This window comes from Schistocerca serialis, chromosome 8 (genome assembly GCF_023864345.2).
Source record: "Schistocerca serialis cubense isolate TAMUIC-IGC-003099 chromosome 8, iqSchSeri2.2, whole genome shotgun sequence".
NCBI classification, from domain to species: domain Eukaryota; kingdom Metazoa; phylum Arthropoda; class Insecta; order Orthoptera; family Acrididae; genus Schistocerca; species Schistocerca serialis.
The window spans coordinates 180,889,887-180,905,160 of record NC_064645.1 but is presented as its reverse complement, the minus strand read 5'-3'; positions in this window follow the sequence as shown (position 1 = coordinate 180,905,160).

The following is a 15,274-nucleotide window of genomic DNA, read 5'->3' as shown; positions in this document are numbered from 1 at the left end:
TTGGGATATTCAAAGGTTTGTTCCCGCTGGGTCCCTGGTTGTCTAACCGAACACCATAAAGAGCAAAGGAGAACCATCTGTGCGGAATTGCTTGCTCGTCATGTGGCTGAGGGTGACATTTTCTTGTCAAAGATTGTTACAGGCGATGAAACATGGGTTCATCACTTCGAACCTGAAACAAAACGGCAATCAATGGAGTGGCGCCACACCCACTCCCCTACCAAGAAAAAGTTTAAAGCCATACCCTCAGCCGGTAAAGTCATGGTTACAGTCTTCTGGGACGCTGAAGGGGTTATTCTGTTCGATGTGCTTCCCCATGGTCAAACGATCAACTCTGAAGTGTATTGTGCTACTCTTCATAAATTGAAGAAACGACTTCAGCGTGTTCGTAGGCACAAAAATCTGAACGAACTTCTCCTTCTTCATGACAACGCAAGACCTCACACAAGTCTTCGCACCCGAGAGGAGCTCACAAAACTTCAGTGGACTGTTCTTCCTCATGCAGCCTACAGCCCCGATCTCGCACCGTCGGATTTCCATATGTTTGGCCCAATGAAAGATGCAATCCGTGGGAGGCACTACGCAGATGATGAAGAAGTTATTGATGCAGTACGACGTTGGCTCCGACATCGACCAGTGGAATGGTACCGTGCAGGCATACAGGCCCTCATTTCAAGGTGGCGTAAGGCCGTAGCATTGAATGGAGATTACGTTGAAAAATAGTGTTGTGTAGCTAACAGATTGGGGAATAACCTGGTGTATTTCAATGCTGAATAAAACAACCCCTGTTTCAGAAAAAAAATGTGTTGCATTACTTATGAACTGCCCTCGTATTACTTTGCCGCCATTGAGCCAACACTGCTCTTTCTGCTTGGAATTAAAATTAAGTATCTCTTGTTTTTGCCTGCGTTGACACTTGCGCGTCCGTGCACCAAAGGAAAGAGAATTGATTTGAATATAGTGGCTTCAAGTTGGCATAAACAGAAAAGGAGAAAAATTAAACAACGTAAATGGTCTCTCTTTGATGCCTCAATCTTCATCGCCATTATGAGTCTTATGAGAAAAAACGTACACTGGAAGGTCTTGCTGTTTTATTTAAATGATTACAAAATCAGGTAAAACGAACAGTGAGGTTGTCAGTAAAAGCACATTGCGGTTGTCTGTATGATGTTGCACTGCCCAGGGCCTGTAATGATTATGGGCCAGTTTAGATAAGGCATATTTTATACAAAAGTGGAAGTGAGAGAGCACCAGTAAATTCCACAATCCGTATGCATTGCATACACACAGAAATTAGTGTCATAATGTACTTATGGAGCCCAATGGGTTAGTTGCGTATTTTCCGGTGAGGAAGACTACTGGCAAACAGTCTTCGCTACATCAGGTTCCTTAAACTGGTGTCACCCTGAACTAGAATTTATGGTCAGCAACTAAGTGTAAGGTCAATGGGTCAGATGCGGGTTTTGCAACTGTGAAATACGTTCCCACATTATAGAAGCGGATATTAAATTTGAACTAATATTGCGAAAATTTTGAACTTGGATAGCTTGGAATGAAAATACATGGAAGAACTGACAGCTACGTATATCGGAAGGCAGGAGGATCTCTTGGCTTTTGGTTTGCCAGTATTCGACAGCCATTTCTATGCGCAAGTAAATGAAGAAAGACAGCGCGTTTTTGTTATCAAGTGACGTCTTCATCAATAACATTAGTTTGAATGTAATCTACGAGTAATTGCAGATGTTTGATATTAACATGACAAGGATTCCATAGACAGGGAAATAACCTGTTCCTGAGCAACTACTTCTATAATGACCAAAAGGCATTAAATGATGTTCAAGCACATGTGATCCAACGGCGGTATGAAGAAACTGACAGTAATAATGACGGTAATAATCGAATTATCCTGTAACTTCACACTTCACAGTGGATTTTCACGAACTAAGAAATTTGCTGAATTAGTGAAAATTTCAAAATGGCTTCACATAGAGGCTATGATGCCTAGAAGAGTCTTTACATCGTGCTGACATGAGAATAGCATAATCTCCTCGTCAGAATCTTGCTTCTACTTAACCTTTTAATAGTTCGCATTTTTTCCACCGTGACTAATTTTGTAAGCTAAGCGTATGATCCGTTACAGCATACTCCTGGGGCTGGGAAATGTGACCACAATGGTCTGGTGGAACGAACTATCACAGGCGCCATGCGTGGGTTCGGGCATTTACTTTTAAGAGGCACTCGTAATTCAGAATCCGCATTAAACATCAGGTGCCTTCATTACCAACTGGACAGAGCCGGTTTACGTTGGGAAATTACGTAGGCGGAAGTCATGGTAAACAGAAACACCGTCGCCAGCTTAAACTTACTTACATTAGAAAGTTTTATTTTATTTGATGAACCGATAGCCATTTAAAGGAACAGGGCTCTTATTTTACTTCTACTTGATTGATCTACAGACACTGAAAAATTTGGTGCTCGACTGTAATTTAAATTCGTATCTCCACTCTCAATTATCTGAATCTCTCGGAACAGTATAGTTCAATCATTTCGTTCCTTTTCCCAAGACTGCAATCTTCTCTGGGTCTCCTCCAAAGGTAAGTACGTGGGTCCGATTACTGATCCAGTACAAAAGTATTCATAATTGCATATCAAGCCCCATCACGTGCACACCGGCCTGCTAGTGAAAATTAACATGCATTTTTAATGTCTGTTCGTGTGTTGCTAACATTCGCAATTGGTGTCGTTATTGCTGGTCAAACACACACACACGTCTTACTGTTGGTGAGTAACCAATTAATATATATTCGTGGATAATAAAGAAAGACAGTAGGTGTGTCACAAAAATTTGTATCCTGATTTTAGATTCAGACACCTTGCAGCTGGTAAGAAAAACCGATACATAACATTTCATTTTGCTTAGTTAACAATCCGATTACGTGTTGGGTTCGTATTTCCTTCAAAGAACTTCACATCATGCTCTTCATCTTTAAAAGCATGCACACTTTGTTACTTCCGAATGAAGGTTTATCAGACATCTTTCATGGTTATTTAACAGGGACGAAAGGTTGTTGATAGGAGTCCCGGTTTATTACAAAAACTGTGGTCCTTTACTTTCAAGTTTAGATTTGGTTACTGATATTGGCGAAAATATTCGTAATTCATGACTCTTCATGGCTATTCAGCAATATGATTAGACTAGATTATATTAGATTCCATTAATATTTGTTCCATAGATCATGAATACGACATTTCGTAGTGATGTGGAACATGTCATTTTAATGAAAGATTTTTTACGTAATTTGATACAATTTTTTTTACAACAGTTATTTGCTCTCTCATTTTTTTTATATTTCTCACTATCTCTCTCTCTTTCTCTCTCTCTCTCTCTCTCTCTCTCTCTCTCTCTCTCTCTCTCTCTCTCTCTGTGTGTGTGTCTCTCATCTCTCACACATACACACACACAAACATTGTTTTTTGTTTTTATTTGTTTGTCGTGCTCGACTATCGACCAGGCACCAACACGTCCATGAATGAGTTTCTTGGTTTTGAGTACATTTAAGAAAGAAATAAAAAAAACAACTGTGAGAGTTTCTGATTTATAATGCTTAGTTTACAGTCAGTTCTGAGTATTATTAGTAACTACGCTCCAGTCCCTAAACCTAGTTACAGAAACGGGAATCAGATGCATTACGTTTTCCAGGCCGTGCCAGCCGCGTCTTTGGGAAGCCAGCTATGGCCACTTCCCAGCCCTCTGTAGGAACACATAGGTTCGTTTTCTTCTTGCTGGCATTGTAACTCAGATTTGGCAACAAGGCAAGGTATGTTTAGCAACTCTGTGATCGAAGAGTTACTTCCTGGTGTGCACGGAATTAAGCCTTCAAAGTCACTTGATTTTTCCTGTAATTTCCATTGAGTAATCTGAGTTATTATCGCTTGAGGTGTAACAAAAGATTGTAAATTTACGGTTTTCAGCCCAGGAAAGTCGTTGCAAGTGGAAATCGCAACTAATCTTGTCCTTTAATAGAGAATATGAGCCACTTCTGTGTGATTGTAATGGCCAACCCAAGAGAGACGACAGTAGCCAACTGAGACCATAAACTAAATATATTCAGGGCTACTCTCCGTGAACAAAACTAGAACGCTCAATCGGATACAGAGAGCTCTCTTGATTAGTCGCTATGCGCTAAGCAAAATATATCACATCACAGCAGTGTTACCAGTACCCAAGGATACAGCGCAAAAGCTTTTAGTTGCATCATATTGGTTCATATGGTGCGGAAACATCTTTAAAGTCACCATGCCAACCATGGTGTTAACCCACGCCGCTGGTGGTTTTGGCGTCAAACACATATTGAACCAATACACTGCCATATATATGGACCGAATCCACAAAATACTGCAGACATCCCATCCGACAATTACGAAAACGTTATTGTACACTCGACAGCAAAAAAGTGGGTCACCCCTGAATTCCAGTGTGTAGGCTGCACCTGAATGCATGCAACCAACATGGCATATATGTGTTGCACATTGTCGCAACCCTCCACAGTACAGTCGTTGTAAGATACACAATGGGTACCGCTAGAGACTACTAGAGAACACTGGTCTTTATGACAGTCCGTCCACATGTAAAGTAACACCACGATAGTACAGAAGACATCAGACAGTCCTTAAAGTTTGTAAACTAAACTTAAATACAATAAGTGACATTTCAAATGTTGGGGACAACTAGTTTTGTCACATAAATAGTTCAGTAATCCTTAGGCACAATTAAATATTTGTCACAGTATATGGATTTATAAAGTTGTATGGCAACTGGTAACAAGTTCTTTGCTGTCTAAAAGGTTTACCCAACACATGCTGAACGTCGTTCAACGTTCAACGAGGAGTGGTTTCGCGTCAACTTTACGTAATACTAAGCAGTTAAAAGAAAACGTGATTAATGGCGGCAAGCACTCTACGGAAATCCCAACATTAACAGCGAATCACAAGTAATATCAGTGTTCAAATTACTCATCAATAGTTACTTGTACACGAAGTTGTACTTTAAATGACATGACCAACGTCTTCGTTCTGGATCCGGATGCAAACCCAGAATGTAAAGCCATTGTTAACCAACCAAAGCTTTGTGCCTTATCGAGACTCGATCACTAGGCAGAAAGAGACGTCAAATATTGACGTTTGCACCAGTATCAGTTATCAATTCTCAACTTGAACGTAAATGACGATAATGTTTGTACGAAAGCAGCAACCCTAACATGACAATTACCTTCTTGGTAATTAACCTCGAAAGACGTTGTATAGTGTTGCATTTTCAAGGAATAAAGGATGCACATGTTTAAAATTGAAATGCCATCATGTAATGCTGGGGACAAGGATGCGAACCCAGCACCTAATCGGATTGTTGAATAAGTACGTAAAATCAGAATGCAGATGTCACAGTTTGTCACCAGTAGTGGGGTTGAAACCTTAAATGACGACTGAAGTTGTATCGCTTGACCGGGATTCGAACCCGACGCCTACCGCCGTCGTTTGCTAACCAGGAACAGACGAGAAATGTCCAACGTTGCTCCACCATCAGCGAGATGTGCACACGTTTAACTAGAAATAAGGTGACGAAAACGTCTATGCTGACTGAGAGTCGAACACCGCACACATGGTTATGAAGACACTTTAATAATCAACTTCATATTTCGTAGTAGCTAGGAGTAGCACGTTCAGTTGCAAACTTTAAGGCCTTACTCATCCCTAGAAACGTGTTGCCTAATATCTGCGATATCATGATGTTAATTTACAAGTGGATTGACTGCCGTAAAGAGCAATGTTCTCTAGTAGTCGTGTATCATTGAGATGTAAATGAAGTGCCTCAGCAGAAAGTAATTTCCGTCATGCAGCACGTATTGTTTCAGAGACACTGAGTAAATGTCATAAGTGCACAAAACATGTATTATATACTACGTATATACTATTATTTGGAGAATCTGCCGCGAAACCTGTTTACTTTTACATTCCGCTTAGTTCAAAAAAATAGTTCAAATGGCTCTGAGCACTATGGGACTTAACTGCTGTGGTCATCAGACCCCTAGAACTTTGAACTACTTAAACCTAACTAAGCTAAGGAAATCACACACATCCATGCCCGAGGCAGGATTCGAACCTGTGACCGTAGCGGTCGCGCGATTCCGAACTGTAGCGCCTAGAACCGCTCGGCCACTCCAGCCGGCAGAGGTAGAGTCGTCGCTCTCATTGAGGAAGGAGGATGTTCCATCAGAGAAGCTGGCAGACGGTATGGCGTACCACATACCACTGCAACGAGATGGTGGAGGATCTACCTTGAAAGAGGCACCAGCAACAGGGGAGAGTGATCTCACAGCAGGAAGACAGGGACCTAGCGTCTAGGAGCAGAACAAATCCCTTTCCGAACGCGAAGCAGTTGCGGCGGGAGACCAACTTCCCCGGCTCCAGTGACACGATTCGCCGAAGGCTGAGGGACGCTGGACTGCATGCACGACGATCCGCCGTGAAACAAGAGCTCAGCGAAGACAATGTTTTATACCGGCTAGCATTTGCGGAGCTCCATCTGAGGGCGTCGTGGGACAACGTCATTTTCACTGATCAGAAGGTGTTTTCCACCAATAACGACGGTTCACGAATCGTTTACAGGCCGCAAGGGACTCGCCATCGACGCGAATATGTAACCACGACAAGAAGAAGTGGCCGGCTATCTGTAACCTGCTGGGGTTGGAATTCTGCGAGAGGGGCGGGAATTCTTCACAGGATAGAAGGAATTCTAGACAGCGCGCAGTATTCCCACATATTGGAAAATGTGATGCTTCCGTCAGTGCGAATGCTGTACGCAGAAGGGGACGTCACATCGGAAAAGGACCATTCTCCCATTCACAAATCTGCATTTGTTCAGCAGCGGCTCTCCGCGAATGGCGTCAACGTCATGGACTGGCCGCCACGGGCGGCTGATACGAACTCCTTGGAAAACATGTGGGCTGAGGTCGCCAGAACATTAACAGAGAACTGGCCACGGAACCAACCAACTACTGCGGACGCTCTTTGGGACTGCGTCCTGGAAGCCTGGGAGGAGGTTGCTTCTTCAGTCTGTTACGTCCGACGGCTTATACATTCTATGCCAAGACGCGTGATAGAAGTACAAAATAATGAAGGCTTCTGGATAAAATATTAGAGTTCTTAAAATGTTTTGTTAGTCTTCCTTTTCGTCATTTTTCCTCATTGGGAGCTAGTGGAAGATCGCGTGGCAACAGAAAAGATACAATACGGGTTAGCTTTCCTTTGAGTTGCCCTTTTAATTCAAGTGGGTTTCTTTTGAATATACAGTTTGTTAAGTATTGTATTTTGATTTCATTTATACCCTGTCTACATACTTACAAACTAATCAGCGTAGATGGACTCTGTCACAGTAGTTTCTGTTATTTCAAATACGTCTCTCTCTTCCCCTCCATCCATGAATACACCCTCCGTCCTCCACACAATACGCCAACGATTTCAAATTATGTTTACTCGCCGCGCGGGATTAGCCGAGCGGTCTCAGGAGCTGCAGTCGTGGACTGTGAGGCTGGTCCCGGCGGAGGTTCGAGACCTCCCTCGGGCATGGGTGTGTATGTTTGTCCTTAGGATAATTTAGGTTAAGTAGTGTGTAAGATTAGGGACTAATGACCTTAGCAGTTAAGTCCCATAAGATTTCACACACATTTGAACATTTATGTTTACTCGTTGTTAATATCTCTTCTACTCTCTCTCACACACTCTCTCTCTGACGCTATCGCCGCAAGTGCCCTTCTATTACACTCCCCCAAAACTTTGTAAACATCTAGCGGCTTACAAAGACGCTACATTTTCTCTCTTAATTGCTGCTGTCTTTACTCTCTATCATTCCTCTCACCACCTATGAAACCGTATTCTTTGATCTCCCCTTCCCTATAACCAATTCTTCGTTCTCAGAACAGTCCTTCCTTATCTCTCGGTCCTAAGATAAAACGAACTGTGGCACACATCTAAGTAAGCAATACTTTGCAAGCATTTCACTCTTATATTTTGCACTTCTGCACTTCTATCCATTCCCAGATCCCCGCCCTCCTTCCTGTTACGCGTCCCTTGGCATCTGCAACTTTATCTAAATGAATACTCTGCAATTCATAATTATATGCTTGGCAGGGGGTTCTGTGGTCTGGTGGATTAATCTTGTATTGATGTGTAAAACGTGTAGGTTCACATCTCACGTCAGGCTTGGATTTTCAACACACTCAAGTATCTCTCCTTCACCCCTAGTAACGCCAAGTGCAGAACGCCAGTAAGGTCCGTAGTTCAATGTCCGCAGTAAAGATAACATGCCTTCGCTGACAACTGGGCATTAGTTTGAGCTGTGACAGGTGGAGAAACCCCGTAAGGCAGAGACTCTGTCACCAGTAAGCCGTCGTAAACTAGAAAACGTATTTCATTTAATGAAGCAATGGCCAAGTAAGTTCACAAGGCTCTTTCTTTATTTGAGACTGAGACGTTGAAAATTGTGGTGCTGGACTGGGATTCGAATTCGATTTCACTGTGTTCCCGAAGATTGCAAACTCTTCTAGGCGTCCTCGAAAGGCATCTGTCTGGTTTAGAATTCTAATCAGCACAAAATAGTCATTATTTCATTTCAAGTCCTAGCATGTGCACTAAGAACTACTGGTGAAAAATAGTTGCATTTTCAACGTCTGTTCGTGCGTTGTCAGCTGTAAAGTGTTCGTTGCAGCTCACACCCACATGATGAGCTTTTTATGACAACATTACAAGATCAAACGATTCCTTACATCTTTTCAAGTTCAAACATTCCTCTCCATCCTACTGCTGAAAACGGATTTGGGTTTGACGTTGTGTTCGTTGTGATCACCAACGACGACATGTTGTGGATTCAACTTCTAGCCAGCAGAGTATTTTCCATCACATCATTGAAAGTACAAATTTGCCATTCCTAGCTATTATTGGAAAAGACTTTGATAGTTAAAGTTTCTTCATGACCACGTGTGCGGGGTTTGAATTCCATTAGCACAGAACTGTTCGTCGCCTGACGTCTAGCTAAACATGCGCCCATCACTCTACTGGTCAACCAACAATAGTTATTTATCGTCTGTTCCTGGCTAGAAAACGATGGTGCTCGATGCTGGGTTCGAATCCCATTTAGGCAAAAACAATTCTATCGTCAATTTAGGTTCCAGCATTTCGCTATTGGTGGAAACATTTGATATTTAACTTCTGATTTTATGTACAGTCGTGCTCAAGAGTATCCGAACGACCTGAATTGCATTTCGCCTGATTCCCATGCGACCTACATAACGCAGCTGTCTAGCAGGTCCTCTAATGGCTCCTAAGTACAGTCGTCTGACTATTGAAAATGGTTCCAACAAATCACCACTAGAAAACACTGCTCTGTATCACAATAACTCAAGATGTAAACTAATGCGACGATACTGCAAATATCAGGGAACACCTCATCACAGATAAGACTGTCCTTAAGGCTTGTAAGCTCACATTTATTGCAATAACGGACATACCTGAAATGTTTGCACTCTCATTATTACGTCAGATAGGTAATGCACGTAGTAAGTTCGTCGTATTCATGATTTCCTCTTCAAACTAACATACCATACTTGTTATTTAATACAAAATGTCATTAAAAATTTACGTTCTTCACGAGCAGCTAGTTGAGAATATGTATGAACTTCAAAAGATACGACGAACCGCCTCGTTCTGCATATGGATTCAAACCCAGGTCATGCAGGCTAGGCCGCGGTGGCCGTGCGGTTCTAGGCACTTCAGTCCGGAACCGCGTGACTGATACGGTCGCAGGTTCGAATCCTGCCTCGGGAATGGATGTGTGTGATGTCCTTAGGTTAGTTAGGTTTAAGTAGTTCTAGGTTCTAGGGGACTGATGACCTCAGATGTTGAGTTCCATAGTGCTCAGAGCCATTTGAACCAGTCATGCATTTATATTAAATTAACTTAAATATTAATTAGTTAAATAATTTAATTATAGAGAATTATTAAATTATATGACTATAATTAATATAAATATTTATATTAATATAATATTTTATATTTAATATTATTAATTATATTTATTATATCCAATTATAATAACATTTAATATTAAATTACATATTATTATATAATTTATAATACAATAACCTATTTTAAGCTAAAAACATATTTTCGTGGCTGACGGATATTAACAGTCACTCCTGACTAGGCATAAAGAGAGTGATATACCTCATTTTTGGACAGTATCAGTTAGCAAACATCAACTATAAATTACATAACGTAACATTTATAACGGACGCGAATTCCTACCAAGCATCTATTGTCCCTGTTAACGAACAACGAGAGATGTTAAATATTGATACTTCACAAGTAACTTACTTGAAATGCATTGAGGTAAAGCTTTGTGTTGGACAGGGATTAGAACCCAGAACCTAATCGGATTGTTATCGAAGCACAATCAACTTTGACATATCGGATTTTCTCGACAGTAGCTAGATGTATTAAATGAAATGATGAGACGAAACATTAATTTTTTCCTTCCCAGGACTCCAAACCGGCACGTATCGCTGTTCTATTCTAGAGAAAGGGAACGTTAAGTGTGGATTTGTTACACCAGCAGCGACATGTGAGCATGTTTGAAATAGAAATAATATGACAAAGAGTTCAGTGCTGACTAGGAATCGAACCCCACATATATCGTTGTTGGCTACACACAAAGAGACGTCAGCTACCGAATTTTTCTCCACGAGCAGCTCGGAATAACATCCTTGAACTGACAGTGATCTCGCAAATAGTTCTGTGTCTCACTGGGAGTCAAAATCGTCAGATATTGTTAGTGTTGCCAATGAATGAAAATGCATTAAGAATAAACATTATTATCCACCAGCAGATAGGTGTTCTCATGCTAGAGCTTGATAATACATAGTGTAAAGTTTAGTGCTGGGCCAGGATTACAATCCATTCATGCGCAATATGTGGAGATGTGGAGGAATCTGCAGTTTTGAACAAACAACAAGTTGTAGTCGAGCTGTATTGTCACGAAGGGATCAAATTCCGCGTTAAGGGCGGTCTGAGTTGCATTCCCAGTTCAGAACCAATTTTATCGACATACAGAAGCTCAAATAAGAGATGGAATAAGTGTCCTGTGACCATACACGGGGTTTGTTTCGTCACTAGAAATAAATAACTAATATACGAAAGGTTACTGGTGATAGAGTTTCTACATGTCGCCACTCTTTACTTTATTGTGGATCCACCTAACGTCTATTTGGTAGAGACATATCATGTTTAATGTGATTTTCAGACCACAATGCCATTAGACCTTCTTCACTTGGCGTAGCCAGAAGAGAATAGAATCCGCTTCTCCCTATCAAAAAGCATCGGCAGAAGTTGGAATCAAACCGAGACCAACATCATATGAAACTATCATCAGTCCAACAGACCACCAAAACCCTCTTCTCTACGACTCATTTCTCTATCATAACACCGTTAGGGCACACAAGATGATTATTCTGACACACAGGCTCCCTGTAGTGGTTTGCAGGATGTTCAGTAAATTCATTTACTTGGTTGACCGTATTGGCATGAAGTAGCTGCCCTCGCTACCCAGTACATACATTCGACGCTATTTTGTAATCACCGAAATAAAATAACGTAACTGCCACTTAAACAGAACTGCCAACAGTGTAGGATGCAGAAATTTAAATAGCAAGTGTTATTTTCCATTTGAGCTACTCTATTGCGCTATCTGTTTGTTGAAAGCATCGTGCAGTGCAAAAGAAATGCGGTAACTGTCTGTCTCTCAGAAGTCTAGATCCGGCCATATGCATTATCTCACAGCACTGTGGAATGCCAAAGTTCTGGAGGAACTGTTTTTCACTTCCAGAAATACTGCAGCTACGTAACAGCTAGTAGCGTAACGGTAAGCGTCGCGCACTGTTGATAAGACGTCGCGTGTTCTAATACATTCTCTACTACTTTTTTTTAAAAACGCAATTCTGCTGTCTGCTGAAGATATCAATTTAATGGAACTTTGAACATAATTCTCTTCACTTCTCAACCCAAAATAGTCGCATGTGGAAAAAATGCTAACTTCTGCGTCATTTTGTTCTTTTCAGGTTTAACAGACGGCCAGGCAGCAGATGCGCCACGAAGCTTTTGTATTATGTATGGGGTGAGTGCATCGTGCCAAAATAGTCAGAAAAGTATTTTCTACATTAGAGGTCGTCTGGTAGTTGCTTTTTATTCTTCTTCAAACCTTGTTTGACAGCTTTAACTCAGAACAAGTTTTCTACATGCATGTAATCAATAAACTGCATGTGCAAATACCAGGATGTTATAGATAACATCAGAGAATTCGCATATAATTCGTTGATGATTAATTTCTCTCTCATGTTTAGTATTGTTTTAACAACACTAAAAGAAACCTTACGAAAACTTTGCATAGTATTGTAAGAAATGAAATAAAACTACCCACGATAACCTTACGACGAAAGTAAGTCTGTTTTAACAAACCTGAGTATCTGTACACAAGCGTGCCTCTATCTGTACGAATTAGTAAAATACTACTCACTTAGATTTAGATTGGGTCTGTGTTTTAATGGTATGCTGTGTCGTACTCAACAGGTATGCAAATGTGGCATTTCATAAATTATGTTACGTATTCCTAGAAACCCATAATTTGCTTGTCAGCAGCGGAAAGAGGTGTTACCTGTTCTGCAGCATTGTAAGTTTTTCACCGTAGCACTTTGACCTGAAAGTATTTTCTTGCGATTTGCTAATCAATTTATTTCCTTCGTACTTATCACCCTGCCATGGGAGTCTTAAGTGAAGAACATTATTGAATTTCGTATCGTTGACGGTCGATTCGAATTTCTTCAGTGACGCTTGTATTGAAAAGCATCTTGGCAGTCAGATAGTTGTGATCTACTACCATTAACACAACTTACTGAGTTGAGCTGCCAAGAGGATTTTATGTGTAAAGGTTTTCTTCTCATTTTGTTACAGAATTTTTTTCTGGAAATTCGCAGCTCCATGAAATAATATACAAAAAAAATGCTCGCAAGCGCTGCCCCTACCACGGTTGGAACTGACGATTTTCTTAACCGTTGGAACACGAGACACGGGGGGTACCACGGCGCTACGGACACACTGCTGCCAGCACGCCACTCTCGTCGTGGTATTGGTCGCTCAGCATCATAACGCATCGTGAAAGATATTAAAAGTTGTCACTTATGTGAAGAATAGCATTTCTTTAGCCAAAAAATTTAAATTTCTGTCTCATTGTCTTAGTTTATGTGAGGATTATATACCACGAGTCATTCAAATGGAAAGCGAATATCAAGTGAATTTAACGAGTCAGTTCAGTACCATACGCGGAAGTGATTGCACTGTCACAGTGTTGCCAAATGTTTGTGACGATGTTGCCAATTCTCAGCTATGCTAGGAACAGCTCTGCAGCGTTATAGGAGGAGAATCCTGTGCTCGTGTCATAGGAGGATACGGAGAGGAGGCGCGGGGTTTGGTTAATGTGCAGCTTTTTCTCCTACCAGCTGTGTCAAACATTCAGGTGTGTAATCTTCCATCACGATTACAGTTTCTCACAAAATATATACGAATAAAACACTTATCTTGTTACTTTGTTACAAAAGATTATTTCAGTACAATAAAAAGTCTTTGGAAATCAACTTTGCCAGCCTGTCACGAAAAGTAAGATAACAAACACTTTGCACCTCGAAGTCGATTGCACCTATGTGCAGTCTTGTGATCATACAAGTAGAATTTCATGAATTGCACGAGAATGTAAAAAAATATTGGTGCGAATGGAAGCTGTAAGAAACACAGTTACCTAATTATTGTGTACCACGTAATAATCAATTCATTTTATATTTCAGAAGAGAAGAAATTAAAAATTATGCCCATTAAGACAGAAGCTAAAGTGCAGATGCGGGCACTGAGCAGATCTGCGCTTTTTCATCTTCAGATCTATACAAATAACGTATAATAACTAGCGTATTCATTGCTTTCGTACTGTTTCCCTCTTGTTTAGCCTTCTTATGATGAACTGCATCCACACCCATCAGTCTGATTTTTTTCTTTGTATCCTTCCATCTACTATCTTTGTGTTATTGTTCGGTGTTCAAAAATCAAAATGTTATGCCTGCTCCCACGAGGTATTAAAATGAAGTCGCAAAAGGGCTAACGAGATATAATCAAAATACAGTGAGACGCCAATTTGTCTGTTATCATGGTGTTAAGTGGACAGAAATAGTTGGGTGTTATTGTCGGCTTTTCTTATTGAGATTTTCATATTACCCTGACACAAGTCGCCGAGATAAATGTGTATATTCTCCGTGACGAAACATCCCACATTCTATTCATCCTGATCCATTCGTTACGTGCATCGGCGGCAAAGAGTGACAGGAAAGCTGTTGTGGGGTGATGAATAACAATAACAATGGTAGTAATTACAAATCAATAATCAAGGATGTTTACTGCATTACAGACGATTAACAAAATAACCAAGAATGGCTGAGTGTTTAATTGGCGCACTGAGTAGATGTTCTTACCACTTTGTTACTGAATTCTGTTCTAGTTAGTCACAGAGAGAAAACAAAGAACCCCGTAGCCATACATATGACTAGTACAACGAGAAATTACCTATCAACTATCCTTGCTTTACATCACGAGACGAACATGGCGTCACTGAGCTGATATTTGAAATACATTTCTGTTTTCTCTCTCTGTCTCTCTCTCACTCTCTCTTTTATCTTTATTTTAATTTTTTGTGGAAAGCATCGAGAAGCGCGATGATAAGCATGTAGGCATATAACCTGTTTACAGTTATTTTCATCGGGATACATAATGCAAAAATACAACTTTTAAGTGTGTTATTGCGTAATTCCTTTTATTGACAGTCTATTCGTGAGCTTGCTCGCATTCAGTGGGGTGAAACCTATCACAGAAGCAAGCAAAACACAAATATTTCTTTCACCATGCGCAACACATAAACGAAATCTCGCTGCACTGACGTGTTGTCCGATATACTGCACGGAAAACACATCTGATTCATATTGCTAAATACAGCTCTGTCAGATATCAATTTGGAAGCGTACCAAGTGTATAAAAGTATATCTTGAAATACGCAGAAAGGCTCATAGAGGTATTCGACTGAAACATAGCCATGACCAAAATTGTACCTGGGGTCGACAGCATCGTCGTCTACCAC